General features: G+C 35.3%; 1 protein-coding gene and 1 non-coding gene across 2 annotated transcripts in view; one reads left to right on the forward strand and one right to left on the reverse strand.

The window, feature by feature from the left end:
* RASA1 (RAS p21 protein activator 1) overlaps positions 1–15,319 on the forward strand; it is a 114,691-nt gene that overhangs the window by 14,462 nt on the left and 84,910 nt on the right. The window lies entirely within an intron of this gene.
* LOC139009662 (small nucleolar RNA SNORA38) lies at positions 3,165–3,295 on the reverse strand. The gene has a single exon (XR_011471382.1). It is a non-coding gene; the product is annotated as a small nucleolar RNA SNORA38 (small nucleolar RNA).

The following is a 15,319-nucleotide window of genomic DNA, read 5'->3' on the forward strand; positions in this document are numbered from 1 at the left end:
TTTTTTTTTTTTTTTTTTACAGAGAAGAAGGGAGAGGGATAGAGAGTTAGGAACATCATCGATCAGCTGCCTCCTGCACACCCCCTACTGGGGGTGTGCCCGAAACCAAGGTACATGCCCTTGACTGGAATCGAACCTGGGACCCTTCAGTCCACAGGCCAATGCTCTATCCACTGAGATAAACCAGTCAGGGCAAGCAATTTTAGGTTCAAAGTAAGATTGAATAGTAAGTACAGAGAATTCTCATATATTCCCTGTCCCTGCATTATCAACTTCCTCTAATATCAACACCCCTTAGCACTGTGGTACATTTGCTAAAATCGATGAACCTATATTCATCATTATTACCCCAAATCCATGGTTTGCAGTGTAATCCACTCTTGGTGCTGTTCTCAATGTAAAATTACATCTATCCACCATTGTAGTATCATACTGCCTTAACACATTGTTTGCGGGTAGTAACAGGTGGCTCTACTACTTACAGTCAACGTAAAACGTATAAATACGTTTCCCACATACAATGTGTAACAGAGCTGTTTCTCTATTGCCACCTAATTATCTCTTCTTCCCCTCCTCAACCCCTGGCAATCTTTCTATTGTCTCCATAGTTTTGCTTGTTCCAGAATGTCATATAGCTGGAATCATACTGTATGTAGTCTTTCAGTTTGACTTTACACTTAATAGTGTGTATTTATGGTTCCTATGTCTTTTCATTACTGGATAGATAGCTCATTTCTTTTTAGTGCTGAACATTATTCCATTTTGTGGATGCACCTCATTTTATCCATTCACCCACTAAAGGACATCTTAATTGCTTCCAGATTTTGGCAGTTATGAATACAATTGTTATAAACATCTGTATGGAGGTTTTTATATGGACATAAGTTTTTGATTCATCTGGGAAAATACTAAGGTGTGCAAATGCTGTATTACATGGCAAGAATGTTTAGTTTTTAAGAAACGCCCAAACTTCCATAGTAGTATCATTTTGATTCCCACCAGCAATGGATGAAAATTCCTGCTGCTCCACATCCTTGCCAGCATTAGTGTTGGATTTGGTTAATCTAATGTTAGTGCTTATAGGTAGATGTGTTTTTTGCAAATATTTTCTCCCAGTCTGGCTTGTCTTCTCAGTCTCTGGATACTGTCTTTCATAGAGCAGAAATTTTGAATTTTAATGAAATCTAGTTACCTATTTCTTTGATGAGTAATGCCTTTGGTGTTGTATCTAAAAACTCATCACCCTCCTGAAGATCATCTAGGTCAGTGGATCCCAACCTTTTTTTGGACATGCCCTAAAGCAGTGGTTCTCAACCTTCTGGCCCTTTAAATACAGTTCCTCATGTTGTGACCCAACCATAAGATTATTTTCATTGCTGCTTCATAACTGTAATGTTGCTACTGTTATGAATCGTAATGTAAATATCTGATATGCAGGATGGTCTTAGGTGACCCCTGTGAAAGGGTCATTCGACCACCAAAGGGGTCGCGACCCACAGGTTGAGAACCGCTGCCCTAAAGCATCTCTAAAATCTTAATGTCCTCCCCCACCCCCGTGACATATAATTCTTATTATTCAAAAAGTGAACTCCTATTCACATGGAGGAAGCCTAAAAGGCCATTCATTTGGTCTAAACAAGCTTCCAAAGAATATGACATCCATGAAAGAGAAAAATAGAAGAACGAAAGGACAGTTGAAGTACTGAGAAAGAAATCACTAAGAAATTGTTTAAAAAATAATGATATGAAGTGATATGAAAAATAGCAAATAAAGTTTCAAAACATATAATAGAGAACCGAAATGCATAAATATGTCACAATATATATTTATATTTATATTAGGCCCCTAGAACCATAAGAAATGCAAAAAATCCACTGTTAATAACTCATTCTTGAATTGCCTCCCTTAAAAATCAAATTGTCCCCCAGTGGGGTGTGTGCCCCACATTGGGAACCACTGATATAGGTTTTTCTCTTATGTTATTTTTTAGGACTTTAAAGTTTTACATTTTACATTTTGGCTTGTGCTCCATTTTGAATTAATTTTTTGTGAAAGATGTAAGGTCTTTGCCTAGATTTGTTTCTTTGCATATGGAAGTCCAGTTATTGCAGCACTAGAAATTTGTGCACTGGTAGGGTTCCTAGTGGCTGCTGGCTGCCGGCTGGGGCCTCCCTCCCTTCCTCCGGCCGCCCCCGCTCTCTGGTTGTACTCTCGGACGAACTGCTGGTCGAGGGGACATTTTGCATACTATGCTTTTATTATTTAGGATCATCTGTTCTAAAAACTGTCTTTGCTTTATTCTATTGCCTTTTCTTATTTGTCCAAGATGTGTTGATTATATTTATATGGGTCTATCACTGGGTTCTCTGTTCTGGCCCATTTACCTGTTTGTTCTTTCACTAATACAACCCTATCTTGATTACTGTTTTGTTTTTTTTAAAACATGTTTTTATTGATTTTTTAGAGCGGAGTAAGGGAAAAGGATAGAGAGGTGGAAACATTGATGAGAGAAGAATATCATTGATTGGCTGCCTCCTGCATGCATCCCCACTGGGGATTGAGCCCAAAACCCGGACATGTGCCATGATGGGAATCCAACCAATGACCTTTTGGTTCCTGGGTCGATACTCAACCAGTGAGCCATATCGGCCAATTGGTTACTGTGATTTAAAAGTAAATCTTAAAGTCAGGTAATATCAGACTTTGTTCTCCTTCAATCTGAGTTGGCTATTCTAGGTCATGCTTCTTCAATAAACTTTAGAATTACAGTTGACTTTTAAGTAGCATGAGTTTGAACTGTACAACATGTAGACTAGAGGCCCGTTGCATGAAGATTCGCACTATAGGCCTTCCTTCCCCTGGCTGCTGGCACCAGTTTTCCTCCGGCACCCGGGACCCAGGACTTTGGTCCGGCCACAGCAGCGAGGCTTGGCTTCTCCGCTGCAGCTGGAGCGGAGAAGCCAAGCCTCTTCAGTCTTCACTCCGCGCCTGCATTTGCAAATTAACTGCCACCTTTGTTGGGTTAATTTGCATACTCATCCTGATTGGCTGGTGGGCGTAGCAAAGTGACACCAATTTGCATGTTTCTCTTTTATTAGTGTAGATTTTTTTCAATGAATACTGTAAATGTATGTTCTCTTATTATTTTCTTTTCTTTTTTTTCCTACGTGGGATGATTGATCTTGAGCCTGCAGGGAGCAAGCTGGCTCCAGACTTCTCCAAGTCCACATTTCTTTACCTCCAGTTCTTACATGTCCAAAGACAGGGAACCACAGACATACCTTTGTAGGTGGTTTGATTTTCTTAATAACATTTTCTTTAGCATACAATATAAGATATATACTAGTATAACATACAAAATATATGTTAATCAATAGTTTATGTTTTTGGGAAGGCTTCCAGTAGGCTATTAGTTGTTAAGTTTTGGGGAGTCAGAAGTTATACAGGGATTTTCATCTGCATGGTGGAGTTGGCACTGCTGATCACTGCGTTGTTCAAAGGTCAACTGTAGTTTGTTGATACTTGCAAAATGAATTGCTGGGATTATGATTGGGATTGCCTACAATGTAGATCAAGTTGGGGGAAAAACGACATCTTGACAATGGACATGGAAAGTCTCTCCATTTTCATCAGAGTTTTGTAGTTTTCCTCATATGGGTCTTATACATATTTTGTCAGATTTATACCTGTGCATTTCTTTTTTTGGGTGCTATTAATATAAATGGTAATGTTTTTCAAATTTCAAATTCCACTCATTTATAGCAGGTACTAGTATATAGGAAAGCTATTGGCTTTTGTATATTAACCTGTATCCTACAACCCTGCTATAATATGTTATTAGTTTTAGGAATTTTTTTGTTGATTCTTTTGGATTTTTTATATATGGACAATCATGTCATCTGTGCAAATCCTTCCTAGTTGTATACCTTTTATTTCCTTTACTTGTCTAATTTGTTAAGACTTCCAGTGTGGCCCTAGCTGGTTTGGCTCAGTGGATAGAGCATTGGCCTATAGACCAAAGGGTCCCAGGTTCGATTCCAGTCAAGGGCATGTACCTTGGTTGCAGGCTCCTCCCCGGCCTGGGCCCTGGTTTGGGCTCCTGCAGGAGGCAACCAATTGATGTTTCTCTCACATCGATGTTTCTGTCTTTCCCTCTCTCTTCTACTCTCCTTAAAAGTCAATGAAAAAATATCCTTGGGTGAGGATCAACAAAAACCGAAAGACAAACAAAAAAGACTGTAATCAGGTGGTGAGAGAAGGCATCATTGCCTTGTTTCCCGACTTAGTGGGAGAACTTCGAGTTTCTCCCTATTAAGGGTGATGTCAGTTGTAAGTTTTTTGTAAAGTCCTTTAAAGTTGTAAGAGCTTCACAAATTAAGGAAGTTACCTCATGCTCCTAGATTTTTAAGAGGTTTTGTCTTACTATTAATGGGTGTTGGATCTTGTGGAATGTGATTATATGGTCATGTGATTTTTCTTCTCTAGTTTGTTGATGCGTGATGGATTACATTAATTGATTTTCAAATGTTGAGCTAGCCTTGCATACCTGGGATAAATTTCACTTGGTAATGGTGTATAATTTTTATATAATGTTGTATTTGATTTGCTAATAATTTGTAATTTGTAGAGGATTTTTGTATTTGTGTTCTTGAGAGATACTGATGTGTAGTTTCCTTGTAATTTCTTTGTTTGGTTTGGTATTTGGATTACCATGGCCTCATAGAATCAGAAAGAATTCCCTCTACTTTTACTTTCTGGAAGGGATTGTAGAGAATTGGTAAAATTTCTTCTTGAAATGTTTGGTATAATTCACTGGTGATTGCATCTGGGCATGATACTTTCTGTTTTGGAAGGTTGTTGACTCAGTTTTTTTAATAGATATAACCTATTCAGATTGTCTGTTCTTGTGTGTGTTTTGGCATATTGTGTCCATTTTATTTAGGTTATTAAACTTGTGGGTATTCAGTTGCTCATTGTGTTTCTTTACTGTCCCTCTTTCTTTTGATGTCCCTCTTTAATTTTTAATATTAGTAATTTGTCTTCTTTTTTCTTTTTTCTGGCTAGAGGCTTACCGATTTTATTGATCTTTTCAAAGAATCAACTTTTGGTTTCATTGTTATTTCTCAATTGATTTCCTGTTTTTAATTTCAGTTGCAAAAAATGGAGTTTTACTTTAAATTTGTTTCTTCTGCTTGCTTTGGGTTTAATTTGCTGTTTTCCTAGTTTCCCAAGATGGAAGATTAGATTATTGATTTTAAATCTCTTCTAATTTATGCATTTAGTGCTGTAAATTTCTAAGGACTGTTTTCACTAGATACTACAAATTTTAATAAGTTGTATATTTATCATTTGGTTCAAAATATATTTTGATACATATATTATATGGAGGGTATTGTTTAATTATTAAGCATTTTGGGATTTCCAAACTACATTCCTGTTACTGATTTTTATTTTAATTTCATTGTTTCTGAAACCAGACATTGTATAACCTCTATTTTAAATTTGTTATTATTTTTTAAAATTTTATGGCCCATAGTCTATGATGAATTTTCTATTTGAGCTTGAGAAGAATGTGTTATCTGCACAGCCATCTTGAGAAAGAAGGACGAAGTTTGAGGAATTATGCTAATGTATATGAAACAGCATGGTACTGGTATAAAAACAGACATAGATCGGTGGAATAGAATAGAGGCCCAGAAATCAATCCACACCTTTGTGGTCAATAAATATTTGACAAAGGAGACAAGAATGTACAATGGAGTAAAGATAGTCTATTCAATAATGGTGTTGGGGAAATTGGGCAGGTATGTGCAAAAAAAAAAAAAAAATGAAACTAGACCACCAATTTACACAAGAATAAACTCAAAATGGATTAGAGACTTAAAAATGTCAGACTCGAAACCATAAAAATCTTAGAAGACAATATAGGCAGTAAAATCTCAGACATTTCTTGTAGCAGTATTTTTTCTGATATATTTCCTTGGCAAGGGAAACAAAAGAAAAATAAATGGGACTACAATAAACTAAAAAGTTTTTGCACAGCAAAAGAAATCATCAACGAAATGAAAATACAGCCTACTGAATGGGAAAACATATTGGCCAATGACACATCTGATATGGGGTTAATAGCCAGAATTTATAAAGAACTTATAAAACTCAACACTAAAAAATAATCCTGATTAAAAAATGGGCAAAGGGCCTGAATAGACACTTCTCCAAAGAGGACATACAGATGACCAATAGACATATGAAAAGATGTTCATTGTAACTAATCATCAAAGAAATGCAAATTAAAACCACAATTAGGTATCACCTCACACCTGTCAGAATGGCTGTCATCAAATCAACAAACCACAAAGTGCCAAGGATGTGGAGAAAAGGGAACCCTCATGCAGTGTTGGTGGGAATGCAGACTGGTGCAGCCCCTGTGGAAAACAGTCTGGAGTTACCTCAAAAAATTAAAAATGAAACTGCTTTATGACCCAGCAGTTCCTCCTCTGGGAATATATTCACAGAAATCCGAAACACTAATTTGAAAGAATATATGTGTCCCAATGTTCATTGCAGTATTTACAATAGCCAACATTTGGAAGCAGCACAAGTGTCCATCAGTAGATGAGTGGATAAAAAACTCTGGTACATTTACACAATGGAATACTATTCAGCGGTAAAAATGAAGGAACTTTTACCTTTTGCGACAGCAGGGATGAACCTAGAGGGTTTTATGATAAGTGAAATAAGCCAGTCAGAGAAAGACAAATACCATATTGATTATACTTACTTGTGGAATCTAATAAACAACAAACAAAGTAGAATAGACTGACAGCTGTTGAAAGGCAGAGTTTTTTTTAGGGTGGAGGCGGGACTGGGTGAAATACATAAAAGGATAAAGAAAAAAGCATCTCATAGACACAGACATATGTATGTTGATTACCAGAATGTTAGGCTGGTAGGGGTAGGTAGATGGGTAAAGGGGGGGGGGGGGGGGAAATAAATGATGATGGAAGGAGACTAGACTATGGATGGTGAATACAATACAATATGCAGATAATGTATTACAGAATTGTATGCCTGAAACCTATATAATTTTATTAATGTCACCTCAATAAAATTCAGTTTAAAAAAATCTTATCTGCTCTTGTTGGATGGAATAATTTATAGGTGTCAATTTTATCTAGTTGATTGATGGTATTGTTGAGGTCAGCTGTGTCCTTGATGAATTTCTGTCTGCTGGATCTGTCCATTTCTGATTGAGGGTTGTTAGTCTGCAGCTATAATTGTGAATTCATATATTTCACCTTGCAGTTCTATCAGTTTTTTCTCACGTATTTTGACTCTGTTGTTATGTGCATCTACGCTAAATATTATATCTTCTTGGAGTATTGACCCCTGTATCATTATCTTTATTTCTTGCTCTGATGTCTGCTCTGTCTGAAATTAATATAGCTACTCGCCTTTTTTTTTTTTTAAATTAAGTGTTAGCATTATATATTTTTCTTCTTCTTTTAACTTTTTACATATAGGTACAGGGTTTTTTTTGGGGGGGGGGGTGATAAGAACTTTTAAATCTCTATCTTTTTACTTTTAATCTTTGTGTCTTTATGTTTATTTAAAGTTGATTTCTTATAGAAACATATATTTGGGTCTTGTTTTGTGTGTGTGTGTGTTTGTGTGTGTTTTTTTTATCTAGTTTGACAATCTCTTTCAATTGACCTTTAAAGTTATTGATATAGTTCGTTTAATAGCTACTATATTTATTATTGTTTTATTTGTTGCCTTTTTTCTTGTTTTTGTCTAACACACTTTTTCTGCCTTTTGCAGTTTTGATTATTTTATATGATTCCATTTTTTCTTACTTAGCAAATCAGCTTTTCATTTTACTTTTTCTGTTTTTTTCCCTAGAGTTTGCAGTATATATTTACAACTGATTCAAGTTCACTTTAAATCAATACTATACTGCTTCACAGATAGTGCAAGTCCTTTATAATGACAAAACATTTCTAATTCCCTCTCTTGTCTCTTGTATTGTTGCTGTCATTCATTTTACTTGTATATAAACATACAATCAAATATATTATTGCTGTTATTATTAGAAAAAAACTTATCTGTTAAATCAGTTAATAAGAAAAGTAAAACTTTTTGTTTTACCTTCATGTATTCATTCTCTGATGTTCTTTTCTTTTTTTAATGTAGTTTTTTGATCTATATCATTTTTCTTCTCTTTGAAAACGTCTTTTAACTTTTGTGACAAAACAGATCTTTGAACAAATTCCCTCAGTTTTTCTTGATCTGAGATAATCTTTATTTCCTCTGCACTTTTGAAAGATAATTTTACAGAGTACAGAATTCTAGGTTGGTGATTTCTTTCAATACTTCAAATATTTCACTCCACTCTCTTCTTTCTTGTATGGTTTTTGAAGATAAGTTGGATTTAATTTTCATCTTTGCTCCTCTGTGGGTGAGGTATTTCCCCTTCTGGCTTCCTTGAAGATTTTTTCTTTATCTTTGATTTTCTGATGTTTGAATATTGTATGTTTGAGCATAATTCTTCTTGGTGTTTTAGTTTCCTGGATCTGTGGTTTGGTGTCTGACAATTTGGGGAAATTCTTAGTCATTATTGCTTAAAGATTTCTTGTCTTTCTTTCTATTTTTCTTTGGTATTCTCATTACACGTATTTTATATTTTTTGTAGTTGTTCCATAATTCTTGGATATTCTGTGTGTTTTTTTTTTAAGTTTTTATTGTCGTATCCTTAGTTGTTTTCAGGCTATTATTGAGCCCATCAAAGGCAATCTTTATTTCGGTTATGGTGTTTTGATCTCTAACATTTCTTTTTGATACTTTTGTGGAATTTACATTTCTTTGCATACATTATCCTTCTGTTCTTTCATGTTGTCTACTTAATATTTTTGTTTTTGTTCTTTTAACCCTCTAAGTTGGAACGGGATAGCTATAGAGGGCTGGAGTTGAGTATTTCCTTTTCCTTACATGGAAAGCTAGAGCTGGCTGGTGTAGGTGTAGGGTATTTCCCTTCTCTCAGGTGGGTTGGACTCTTGATAAATAAAGAAAACCCAGCAGATTAGCCTCTGATAAATTAATTTCTCCCTTATTATGAAGAACTAGAATGCTCTGGTGTTTCTCAAAATGGTTCCTTTCCCTCCCCTGCCAGAACATGAAGTGATTTTTCTCAGCTATTCCCTATGAGGAGCGTAGAGTTCCTGAAGTTTTTAACTCTGATGGTTGGTGCACCCCCAAGCCTTCAGTAATTTGTCAATCACAGTTCAAGTTTTCTTACCCTGTTGCTGGTTCTCAGGGAGGTTTCTGGGTTTCTGCTCAGGCAAATTATGCTTCTCTTTATTCACCTGTCTCTTTCTCAGTTTTTGCAGTGGTTTGCCCCACAATTCCACTTGTCTAATGGATTTAAGAAGAATTGTTGATTTTTTTAATTTTATTTTTTTTAGTTTGTTAAGCTTTTTACTTGTTAGTACACAGTAACAACTTCTAAGTTCCTTGTATGTTACTGGAAACTGGAAGTGGATTAAAGGAGTTTTAAGTTAAAAGTTTTAAAGTGGTTAAAATAATTTGGTTTTAGGAATTTGGAGGCTAAATTCTTCAAGAGAATGGTACCTAGAGGGGGATAGCAAAGCAAGGGGGAGCAGGTTTTTAAAATTAGCCAAGAGAAGTAATTTGAATGAGAATAATTTTATTTCTAATATCTTTCAAAACAGTCATTTAGCTTGGATTTCTTGTTTTACTCAAATATATTCAAAATCAAATGCTTTATTTTTCAATGTATTTTACTATATCTAGTCCAAATGTAGAGAATTAAGATAGAGCTTTTTTTCATTAGAAGAAATCATTTTGAACAAATACAGTGAATTACTAGACAGTCAGCAAGTGTCTACTGTTTCTTAAGCTTCTCATAGCATTTGTAAATTGTACACTACATTATTCATAAGAATTGGTATTCTGTGACTTTAAAAATGTATTTTTATTGATTTTAAATATATATATTTTTTATTGACTTCAGAAAGGAAGGGAGAGGGAGAGAGAGAGAAACATCAGTGATGAGAGGGAATCATTGATCGGCTGCCTCCTGCACGTTCCCCTACTGGGATTGAGCCCACAACCCGGGCATGTGCCCTTGACCGGAATCGAACCTGGGACCCTTCAGTCCACAGGCTGATGCTCTATCCATTGAGCCAAATCAGCTAGGGCTATTTTTATTGATTTTAGAGAGGAAGAGAGAGGGAGAAAGTGATAGAAACATCAATGATGAGAGAGAATCATTGACCCAGCTGCCTTCTGCATGCCCCATACTGGGGATCGAGCCTGCAACCTGGCCATGTGCCCTGGCTTTGAATTGAACTGTGACCTTTTGATTCATAGGTCGACGTTCAAATACTGAGCCACACTGGCCAGCCTTTTGTGACTTTTGAGAGTTAAATAATTTGGGTTCATGCTCTTGGAAATCCAGAATAGTACAGGATTTCTAAGAGTCTTTACTATATTAAACAAACTTTTTTTTGTTAACTCTGCTTTTCCTAAATTTAATTACTTGCTTAGTGAACATTCTTGGTAGAACATGTTTTGAGAAACATAGTGATAGCAAATAGCTAGGTTTCTATCCAACTAGTACTTATAGGGGAAGTGGTTCAGAGGAAGAATCCATAGTTTAGGCTTTGGAAAACCTGAGTTTCTGTTTTTAATGCTTGTAGTGAATCACTATATTTATTGAAAAATTTATTTAATTACTTCATGATTCAATTTGCCTTTTGTGAAATTTGGTAACTTTTTTTCTAATTTACACTGATGTTGATTTTTTTTTTTAAAATATATATTTTATTGATTTTTTACAGAGAAGAAGGGAGAGGGATAGAGAGTTAGAAACATCCATGAGAGAGAAACATCAATCAGCTGCCTCCCGCACGCCCCCCACTGGGGATGTGCCCGCAACCAGGGTACATGCCCTTGACCGGAATCGAACCCGGGACCCCCGAGTCCACAGGCCGACGCTCTATCCACTGAGCCAAACCGGTTCGGCTCATGTTGATGTTTTGTAATTATCAAAAAAGCTTTAGTAAAACACTTACACATAAGATTTGATTGTGTATGATTCTTATAGAAGATGAACATTTGATGCCTACCTTCTGGGGGCAGGTAACTTGATTTGAATTTTGACAGAAATCAGAAATAGGAATGAAGTACATAAATGAAGTGCTCGTTAATGTTATGTAGAGGCAGCAGTATTAAGAACTTACATTACATGTATTATTTTTAAATTGATTTCAGAGAGAGGAAGGGAGAAGGTGAGAGAGAGGGAAACATTAGTGATGAGAGAGAATCATGGATCGGCTGCCTCCTGCACACCCCCTACTGGGGATTGAGCCCGCAACCCAGGCATGTGCCCTTGACTGAAACTGAACCCAGTACCCTTCAGTCTGCAGGCTGACGCTCTATCCACTGAGCCAAACTGGCCAGGGCTGTATTTTTTTCTTTGCACACACTATAATATGTGACCAGGACAAGATGATAGTAAAGCAAGAGTAATTATATGCATATTTTAGTGTTCCTTATTAAGATTTATAGGGATAAGATGTTTGCTTAGCAGGGAAGGTTATCTTATTTATCAATGATAGAAATATGATAGAAACATGAGAAAAATTTTTGGGATAAGATCATATGCAGTTGTTTTTGAGATAAGATCTACACTTCTAATTGCTTTGTCTTAAGCAAGTAAAAATTGTATGTGTTTTAGAATAATTATAATCAAAGATAAAGAGCTTTTTATTTTAAAAAAGACTCAACTATTGGCTTTTTATTGTTGAAAAGGCTTTAAAATTATTAGTTTACATAATTAGCCTGGCGAGTGTGGGTCAGTGGTTGAGCATCGGCCTGTGAACCAGGTCTCACAGTTCGAATCCTGTCAGGGCACATGCCCTGGTTGCAGGCTCGATCCCCGGTAGGGGGAGTGCAGGAGGCACCAATCAATGATTCTCTCTCATCATTGATGTTTCTATCTCTCTCTTCCTTTCCCTTCCTCTCTGAAATGAATAAAAAAGTAATTTTAAAGAGTATACATAATTACTTAATGAGTAGTGAAAAAATCCCGAGAGGCATAAAAATACACATGCCAAAGAGGCAGGAAGGAACATGTATTCCCATCATATCTCTGACCTCAGTGATCATGAGTTGTTAGTCACATAGGAAGACAGAACAGATGATGTAGGGCTAGGGCCTGGCTCTGTGTCACCCATTGACTCAGCTGCTAGTACTGACCATAGCGTCTTTATTTTGAGTCACTTTTTTTTCTTAAAGTATGCTTTTTAATGAAGGTTGGCAGAACATAAAGTGTAGAATCATAACTTTTTAAAAAAACATGTTTTTATTGATTTCAGAGAGAGGAAGGAAGAGGTAGAGAGGGATAGAAACATCAATGATGAGAGAGAATCGATTGCTGCCTCCTGCACTGCTCCTAGTGGGGGTCATGCAGAAACCCGGGCATGTGCTGCCCTCACCAGGAATTGAACCATGACATCCTGGTTCATGGGTCAACAATGCTCAACCACTGAACCACACTGGCTGGGTGCATCATAATTTTTTATCTCAATAAATTTTAACAAGTAGTATATATGTATTAGTGCATAGGTATTGTCTATGTATTAATACATACTAATACATTATTAATGCTCTTAATACGTAGAAATACATTATTTCTATTATTTATAAATAATACCTATGCAATCCATATTTAAATCAAGGAACATAATATTATTAGCATCCTAGAAGTCCTTTTGTGCTTGCTGTCAGTCTAATAACCATATGCCCTCTCCCAAAGGTAAACACAATCCTGATTTTTTACATTATAGATTATTTTTGAATTTTATATAAATTGAATTCTTTATAAATTGAATCATATAATATGCATTCTTTTGTGTTACTTTACAAACTTTATGAGATTTACCCATGTTGCATGTAACACTATTTCACTCATTGCATTGCATTGTGACTATGCCGCAGTTTATTATCCTATTATTGATAGACATGACATTTAGCTTGTTTCCTGTTTTGCCTCTTACAAATAGTATTACTACAAACTTTCTTGCAGTGTTTTTTGATTAATATGTGTATATATAGTTATGTTGTATACCTAGGATTAGAATTGCTGGGTCATAGGATGTTCATACAAGTTTAATAGTTTTGCAAAGTGCTTGTACCAATTTACATTCTCAGTAGTATTGTTTGAGAATTGCAGTTCTCCACATTTTACATTTGGTATTGCTTATTCTTTTGATTGTAGCTAGTTTGGTGGTGGGTGATGAAATAGCCCTTGTGGTTTTAATTTGGATTTTCCTGATATGATGGATAATGACGGTGTGCATGTTTTTATATTTAATGATTTATTTGGACAACCTCTTCCATAAATTGCCATTTTTTTCTGTTGGCTTTCATTTTATCTTACTAATTTCTCCTGGCTGTGAGTCCTTTTTTGGATGTATATCTTACTAGTACAGATACCGATTTTGTATCTTTCCTTTTTACTTGCTTAATGCTATCTTTAATGAACAGAAGTTCTTCATTTTACTATATCAATTTTTCTCTTTATGATTGGTGCTTTTATTGTGGTCATGAATAAGAAATCATTGCCTTTGCCCTAAGGGCATGAATATATCTGCGTACGCTTTTTCTAGAAGCTTTATTGTACTTTACTTTTAGATATAACATGCATATGGAATTAATTTTTTGTTTATGGAGCATGGGAAGGGGTCAAGATTATTTTATTTTTAATATGGCTATTTAGTTGACCCAGTAATTAAAAGACCTCTCTTTTTCAGGGTTGTTATCATTGTCATAAATTGATGTCAGTCTCTGTGTGAGTCTGTTAACATGTCAATTCTGTTTCTTTGGTTTATTTGTCTATCTTTGCAATAAGCTTTGGTAAATGATAGCAAAGCTAACTGTTTTTCTGTAGGACCTGTAGGATTTCTTCCCTTTTTATTACTGAAATTGATAATTTATGACTTTTTTATTCTTTTGATTCGTCTTGCTAAAAACATCAATTTTATAATCTTTCCAAAAGCCAACTCTTAATTTTTTTTCCTGAAGTTTTAGATGTTTGCTTTTGATTTCATTAATTTTGTTTTTTACTACTTTGTTGCCTTTTCTAGGATTAACTTCTTCTTTCTCTTTTCCTGAGAAAGATACTTAATTTTGTCATTCTCCTTTTTTAAATAAAAGTATTTAAGATTGCAGGTTTCACTCTTCAGTTGTATGTCACAACATTTTATATGTCTTATCTTCTTTATCATTTATTTAAATACTTTGTTTTCCATTGTGATTTCTTCTTTGATTCAAGAGTTAAGGAATATATATTCTTAATTTCCAAATAGTTGTATTCTGACTTTTGTTGTTGTTGTTAGCTTTTTCTTTTTCTTTCTTTCTTTTTTTTTTTTATCAACTATTAAGAGAAGTGTTAGAGTTTCAACCTAGTAAGGTTTATATTTTGATGTTACAATCTTGGGTATATGTCCTGTTAGCTTAGCTATAAATTCCTAGTGAAATTGACCCCCCCTTTTTTAAGTTATGAAATCCCCCTTATTATACTTCTTTAATAATTTCTTGTCTTAAAATCTAGTTTGTCTGACATTTTTCTTTTGATTAGTGCTAGCATGGTCTTTTCCTATCCTTTTACTTTCAACCTTTCTGGATTCTTTTATTTAAGATGTATGTCTTCTAAGTGTTTTTCATTTTCTTGCCCATTCTGTACAAGCTTGATCTTTTAGTTGTTGCCCTGGAGATGACAACACATTGCATTGACTTACTGCAGTCTACTGAAAATATTTACTTTTACCACTTCCTTAACAATGCTAAGAACTTAGAACACTTGACTCTTCTTACACTTCTGCTTTTTATATGATTGTTTTGAATTTTTCATTGTACATATGCTTTATTACTTTTTAGACGTTATTCATTTATACAGTCAATGTTTATTTAGATTTCCCCATATATTTACTCTGTTTGCTTTGTATTTAACTAGAGGCCCGATGCACAAAATTCGTGGAAGGGGCTTGGCCCTCACAGCCCCAGCTGCCTCGGCTGGCCCTCGCAGCCCTGGTTGGCCCTCGCAGCCTTGGCTGGCCCTCACAGCCCCGGCTTCGTCCGGAAGGTCGTCTGGCTGTTCAGTCTAATTAGAATATTAGCTCTTTATTATATAGGATTTCCATCCATTTCTGTGGGAACCTTTTTTTTTTTTTTTTGCCTATAGAACTTCTTGTATTTCTTTTGGTAAACAACTGGAAAAAATATTAGTTTCTGTTT

This window comes from Myotis yumanensis, unplaced genomic scaffold, assembly GCF_028538775.1.
Source record: "Myotis yumanensis isolate MYYU_CA2020_CCGP unplaced genomic scaffold, mMyoYum1.0.hap1 SCAF_4, whole genome shotgun sequence".
In the NCBI taxonomy this organism is placed as follows: domain Eukaryota; kingdom Metazoa; phylum Chordata; class Mammalia; order Chiroptera; family Vespertilionidae; genus Myotis; species Myotis yumanensis.